The 7,189-nt window shown below is 46.4% G+C and overlaps 1 pseudogene; it reads left to right on the top strand.

Annotated features, from left to right (window-relative positions):
* The first annotated feature begins 6,702 nt into the window (after positions 1-6,702).
* On the top strand, positions 6,703-6,857 carry LOC123464315 (annotated as a pseudogene).
* Positions 6,858-7,189: the final 332 nt, after the last annotated feature.

The following is a 7,189-nucleotide window of genomic DNA, read 5'->3' as shown; positions in this document are numbered from 1 at the left end:
TGTAACGGGGCTGGGGATAGCCCCTGGGGGAGTTTAAAGGCTCACCTTGAAGGCTGAACTTGGATTTGCAATCCTTGGCCCAATGAAAATCTTTCTCACACATGGGGCAGGGAGTACGTGGCAGGCTAGGGGCCACAGGGACTGTTGGGGTATTTTTGGCCTGATTGGGGCACCCTCTCTTAAAATGACCTTTTTTACCACAGCCAAAATAAGATCGTCCCTTACTCCCCAAGGTCTGTTGAAGGGCACAGACCAAGGCAGCCATGTCTTCATGGTGAGCAGCCTGCAAGGCCGACACCATGGCCCTAGCTTGATGGGAGCTGGATCCCATGTCTTTGGTGGCTATAATCCATTTACTCATAGAGTGATCTTTTAGTCCAGTGCAGGCCCACTTATGGTCACTCACCATGCCTTCCAGACCAGCATTTTAATGAACTAGTGGCATAGGAGGCCAGGGGGGAACTTTCTCTGTAGGCTCTTTTCAACCCTGTCTATGAAGGTGGCCAAGTCTTCACTAGCTTTTTGTGTGATTCCTGTGATGGAGGGCTAAGACGGGCCTTCCTTTACTTTCCTCCATGCAGCCATTCCCAAAGCCCCCACCCGATCCTGGTATGGATCAGGGATGGCAGCTTGCTGGAGGCCCGTGGAAGATGTATCAGCGGTGCCTGAGAGCACGCCGAAGGTGATTGGGACTGGGGGCTGAGTGGCCTGATTCTGCTCAGCCTGAGTCTGGCACTCATCCTGAAAGAAGGCACATCACTTTATGTACGGGGGCCAGAAAGAACGGCTTTAGAAAGGTTTTTCCAGCCTTGGGTGGTACACTGATGATGAGCCAAACCCTGGAGGATGGTCTCTGCCCAGGGGGAATTAGGTCGTTCCTCCGACACAGCCTTTTTAAGGTCCTTTAGATCATGAGACTCCCAGGGGTACCAAGTGGTGGGGCGATTACCACTGGGGTTAACGTTGACAGGGAAGAGGTTGGTTGTTTCTCCCCTGGGGGTGCCATCCCCGTAGTAGGATGGAGGTGCAGAGGGGTCTGAAAAGAATTTGTAGGGGGATCTGGGGGTGTAGGACCCTTAGAGGGCCAAGAAGTGCTTCCAAAGGGGTCTAGTGATGGATACAAGGGCTCAGGTGAGCATGAGGGATTTGGGTTAGACAAGGACTGCCCCATAATTTATGAGGGTACACTCACCCACAGACCGATTGGCCCGTCAGCATTCTTCCGTCGGAGAGAGGGGCCTCATGTTGGGCTCCAGTCTGCTGGGCTCTCCAGGCAGGTAGGGCTGTAGGAGAGCCAGTCCCACTGGTCTTTCCTTGGTGCTGAGCAGGATGGTGAATGTCAACGAACCAGCCCCCTCCTAGTCACCGGGGAGAAACACACTGGGTCAGGAGACTTGTCGAAGCAGGATCTCCCTTTAACGTAACAGGCAGGTGCTTATATACCATTGAGAATGAAGGCGGGGATCTCAGGAAAGGATGGGGTGTAAGGGCCTATAGCATATTGCGACTTTTGAAATGATTGGTTCTAAGCACGCACAGGAACTCTAACTTTTTTTGTAGAAGTAGCAGGCCAGAGGCAATTTGGTGCCCTGCTGAGTCATAGCTGCCCAGAGACAGATCGCCAAGCTTTAGCTAGGTTCAGGAGGTTCCACTAGGCCTTGAGTCCGGGCCTCTCCAGGTGTAGGAAAAAACCCCCGCAGGGGGCCCCCACGCTCTGCCCGGATAAGGCGACACCCCAAAGCACTCACGAGAAGCGGTCTTGATGCAAACTGCAAGAGGATTTTATTCCAAGCGCGCTGGGGCCCACAGTCGTACACCGCACAGGGGTAGAGGACTGCAGAGCCCCGAATGCAGGAACAGGACAGTTTTTATAGGGTTTCTAACAAAGCCTGTGCCTTAGACCAATCATTTTCTAATATTAGGAGCCCCACAGGGTGTTAGCCAGTCAGTTGGTGCCACCCCATAGTTTCTAAGCCAATTAGTTTATGACCTTGGTGGTCAGCATTTGCGCAGGTCCTTGGGTGGGAGTAGCAGAGTGTGGTTCCAGTCTCCTATGACCTTGGAGGTCAGCACTTGTGTAATTCCTTAGGTGGGGGTAGCAGAGTATGGTATCAGCCTCCTATGACCTTGGTGGTCTGAGGCAGCCTGCTACAGCTTATGGTGCGAGCTACTAAGGCTAACAGTGTGGGCTATTAAGGCTTATAGTGTAAGGCTTATAGTGCAGGCTATTTACAGAAACCAAATAAGTGGTTCACTTCATTACTCATTTCCTATCCTTGAGGGCTATCTCATGCCCTTTTACCTAGTTTTATATTAGGAGCGGGCTCTGATATAATGAGAAGAGGGTTCTTTACTTGCTTCCAACAGGGAGTAAAGCCTGGAGTTTGAGGTATGCAGGGAGCCCGCTTAAGCTCCCCTTGGAGCGTGATAGTATTTCTGAGCTTCTGAATTCTTGGGCCTATCACAGGCCCAACAAACGCTAGGTCTCCAGCTGGTGGCAATTTGGGAATTGGATCCTCCTGGAGACAGGCTTATGAGTATGACAGCAAACTTTCCCTTGCCAGTGTCTGGCATACTCTCATGGTGCTGTTGTCTACCTGATTTTGGCTAGGAGTTGATGTCCACACCCCTGTTCATGACCTCATTTCCCCCTGCCATCATGGAGCTTCCCTCATAAGCCAAAATAAATGCTTTCCTCCCACAAGCTGCTCTTGGTTGGGTGTTTTCTGCCAGCAACTTGAAGCTGACTACAACACTGGGTGAGGGTTGTGTCATCCTTCCTTTCCTCCTGCTGATGTGTTAATAGCTTCGTTACTATTGTATTACATTTAATACTTATTTCTCTATCATGAATATGTGACCAAGGTTACCCGTGCTCTGCTATGGGTTCTTAGTTTGCTGTGGTGACAAAGGGAGATTGTGAGTCACACCCTCAGGGACAGTTGCTTTGATGGAGGTAAGGGCATTGAAAGAGTATAGTCAGATGATGAATTTCCCATGCCAGAGTCCAACAGGACCTCTCAAAGAACACACAGCTCACACCTAGTGTGAAAACCACCAGAATTTGGGTTGCACTGCTAGCCAGATGATAATAATACCAATTGAGACTTTTTCGGGGTAAGAGCAACCTCCCTCCACCTCACCCACCGCACAGTAAAATCAACGAATGTCCTTGAGCCTGTAAGGGAGCATCTGCTGTCCTCTTTCTCTTTCTGCCTCAAGGAGTCCTTGCAGCCTTTACTTTGCTGGAGGCCAGAAATGTCAGAAGAAGAGTCTGGTCTTTTCTTATCTCTTCTTCCCTAAAGGTGCGCTCTCCCTTTCCTAGAAGAGACGAGATCACTCACCTTCCTGAAAACCTGGAGTCAGCAGCCCCTACCCAATAAACTCTTTGAAATAACCCCAATATGGGTCTCTAGGTGACTTTTTCCATTTCTGGGAACCCCACTCTTGCCCCTTCTTTGAGTAGTAGCTCCATCTTCTGTCCATGTCTTAAACTCTATAATAAAATCTCTTTCAACTTTATCCCCTGGTCTGTGGTTTCATCTGTTGAAATTCATAAGACAAGGACCTAGAGGCCACTAATTTGGTGGAAGTTTTGTGTGCCCATGAGGGTCTAGTACCCTAGCTCTTGAGTTATTGCCCACCCAAGAGCAGAGAAAGGCTCCATCACTCTCAAAGTCACCTGAAATCTCCAAATCACAGCTAAGTAAATTATTAGTTCTGTTTCCAACCTTCCTCCTCCATCTTGACTAAAGAAATCAGAATTAGCAAAGGGAATAGGTACATATATTTGCTGCTTACTCAATGACTCAGTCTAAAACTTTTAGCTTACAACAACAAGCATTTGCTATTTTATGTGATTCCTGTGAATTAGGAATTTGAGTGGCTTCAGTGGGTGTTACTGGCTCGGGATTGTTCATGAAATCACAATGACAGGGATTAGGTCTAAGATGACCCCTGTTACACAGGGAGCTAATCGTGGTTACAGGCCCCAAAAGAATGCCCAGATAGAGCTGATGAAAATGGAGATTTCATATTAAATTGCAAACTACTAACTGTAAGTCCAGAGAACAGAGCCAAGGGACTGAAATCCACTGACTCATGCTGACTCACCAAGATGTCACCACCAGCCTCTGGTTTTTTTTCCCCTTAATTCTTGTTCTTTTTTTTTTTTTTTCTATTTCAGTTCTCCCTCCTTCTTAGAACTTTTGGCAAAAACCCACTTTCCTTCTTTCCTTTGCCCAACTCATGGAGCTATCAAGATACCCCATATACATTCAAAGTAGCCAACATAATCCACTCTGACTTGATACCTAAATTTATATCCCTAAAAGCATAAAGACCCCACAGATCCAAGTCACCAAGCGGGTCACCTTCCCAGGACACTGCCTAGATTGGATGGTTTCTTCTTTACTTTCTTTCTTTTTTTTTTTTTTTAATATTCACTTATATGAGAGAGAGAATGGGCTTCCAGGCTGAGCGCCAGGCACATGTGCTACTTTGAGCATCTGACTTTACATGGTCCTGAGGAATAGAACCTAGACCACCTAGGCTTTGCAAGCAAGTGTCTTTAACTGCTGAGCCATCTCCCAACCCCTTCATTTTTTTTTTCTGAGACAGTGTCTTGCTATATGCACCAGGTTGCCTTGAATTGAGATCCTCTTGCCTCAGCTTCCCCAAGTGCTGGGAATACAGGAATGCTCTATCCAACTCTTACTTTTGACTAGTTAAATTTTATAATTTGTATCTCTGCCCATAGGTAATTATTTGAGCTTTCTTATAGAGATATGACTTCATGATTATTTAGCTTTTACCTACTCTGTTAATCCTTCTAAATATTTTTAAAACATTTTTTGTTACTTTTATTTATTTATTTGAGCTCAACAGACAGACAAAGAGGCAAAGAGAGAGCGAGTGAGAGAGAGAGAGAGAATGGACATGCCAGGGCGTCCAGCCACTGTAAACACATTCCAGATGCATGTGCCCCCTTGTGCATCTGGCTAATGTGGGTCCCCAGGGAATCGAGCCTCAAACCTGAATCCTTAGGCTTCACAGGCAAGTGCTTAACCGCTAAGCCATCCCTCTAGCCCCCTTCTGAATATACTTAAAAAACACTTTCATTATTTATTTGAGAGTTAGTGTGAGTATGGGTGAGCCAGGACATCTTGCTTCTGTAAACAAAGTCCATGCCTACTCACCATTTTGTGCATCTGGCTTTATGTGGGTACTGGGGTCTCTAAACCCGGAGAGCAAGCTTTGTAAGCAAGTTCCTTTAACCATTAGGCCATCTCTCCATTCCTGCCTTCCTTTCTATAACTAAAGTCTTGCTTAACTTCCTCTTCTGCTGTGTTTGCCACCTGTCAATGCTTTGTGGGTCTTAAGACAATGAGCTTAACAACCACTGGCTAATTGAGTTTTCGTGAATGTTGAGTATCTGGTGTTCTCACTCCTAAGCTATCCAGAGCGGAGAGAAATTCCATCCCTCTCCAAACCTACAACAGTCTAGATGTTGCCCGGGGCTACAGTCACCTGAAGGCCACGGGCTGGAAGATCTGACTCAGAGGTGATACTCATGAACCTGGTAAGTTGACCCTGGCCATTGATAGTGAAAGAATTAGCATGTCAGAAAGTTAACACGCTACTCATGAATGCCACAAGTCTGATAGGAGACAGCCTCTTGCTACTGTGAAAACTCCAGGGTAGTCAGACTCCTGGCTGGGTAACTGGGAAGAAAGGAGTTCAGGGCTGGAGAGATGGCTTAGCGGTTAAGACGTTTGCCTGCAAAGCCAAAGGACCTCAGTTCGATTCCCCAGGACCCACGTAAGCCAGATGCACAGGTGGCACAGGCATCTGGAGTTTGTTTGCAGTGGTTGGAGGTCCTGGCATGTCCATTCTCTCTCTCCCCCTCTCTCTCGCTGTCTGCCTCTTTCTCTCTCTCTCTCAAATAAATAAATGCAAATTTAAAACAAAGTTTTTAAAAAAGGAGTTCAAAGAAGTTTGCTGCCTTTACACTTGTTAATCCCTCTCCTTCTCCCCTCTCCTTGGACACATACCCCTTCTCGGCCCCGTGCTGGGCAGGCTCCTTCCATTTCCAGAGCCCGTGCTACTGAGATGTGAAATATCCCTGTGTGGCCAAGAGTCTCCTCCAATTAAGCCTAATTCCTCTGTCGTAGATATTCCTACTTGTCTCGTTCTTTTTCTTACAGGTAGAAACCTTCAATCTTAACCACATGGATCTTTGCGTAAGTCTGCTAGAGTGTATTCAAGATATATGTGCACATGCTTCCAGAGTAGGTTGGGCTGGGGATCTATGCTGGAAAAGGACGTAAGTGACTGCATATTGTGAATTGATACAGCAAGTTCAGCTTAGCTGGCGCCTCAGAATGAGGTCTCACCTACACTTGAACTTTACGCCTGGCTGGCTTTAAACACAATGGGTCACCACAAGAAAAGATGTCTTTCTCGCTGTTGCTAAATGCAATTTTTAGCTTCTATACTAACTGAGGCTTGCTTGCAGTTGCAGGGGAGGGAAAACACAGGGAAGGGGGGGATGCCTGGAAAATTCCTGTGTTTTTGGTTTTTTTTCTTCTAAAAATCAATTAAAGTGAACTCTAGTTTTTGTAAGATTATGGTTACTGAACTTCTGAACTGAAACACTAAGATGTGAAATCTTGTGATTTTCTCCTATAAAAGGATCCCTGAATACTTACCTGGCAGGGGAGATAACTTGATCAGGAAGATGGTTTTCCCAGGGCAAGGCTTATCCATTGCACTCCGGATGTGCTGGCCCCTGCGATTTCCCCAAAGGCGGGAAACTGGACTGCTTAATTTGTGGTAGTGGTGACTGCTCTTCCCCTGAAGAAAAACAAAGAAAAGGATCCCCAAAGTTTAGCCTGGCACTGCATTCAGGCTCCTGAGTCCTGGGTGTAGTCACTGGCTGGCCAATAAAGATTCCTTCCTACTACTTGGTACCCAAGTGGACTTCCCTGGAGGTCCTCACCCTAACAAAGTGATTCAAGAGAATAAAATAAATTTATCTGTCTATCATCTATGTATGTATGTATGTATGTATGTATGTATGTATGTATGTATGTATGCATCTATCTATCTATCTATCTATCTATCTATCTATCTAACTATCTATCTATCTGTCTATCTATTGTCTATCTATCTACCTATTATCTATGTA

The sequence above is a fragment of the Jaculus jaculus genome, chromosome 10 (assembly GCF_020740685.1).
Source record: "Jaculus jaculus isolate mJacJac1 chromosome 10, mJacJac1.mat.Y.cur, whole genome shotgun sequence".
In the NCBI taxonomy this organism is placed as follows: domain Eukaryota; kingdom Metazoa; phylum Chordata; class Mammalia; order Rodentia; family Dipodidae; genus Jaculus; species Jaculus jaculus.
This window is presented reverse-complemented; position numbering and strand designations above follow the sequence as displayed.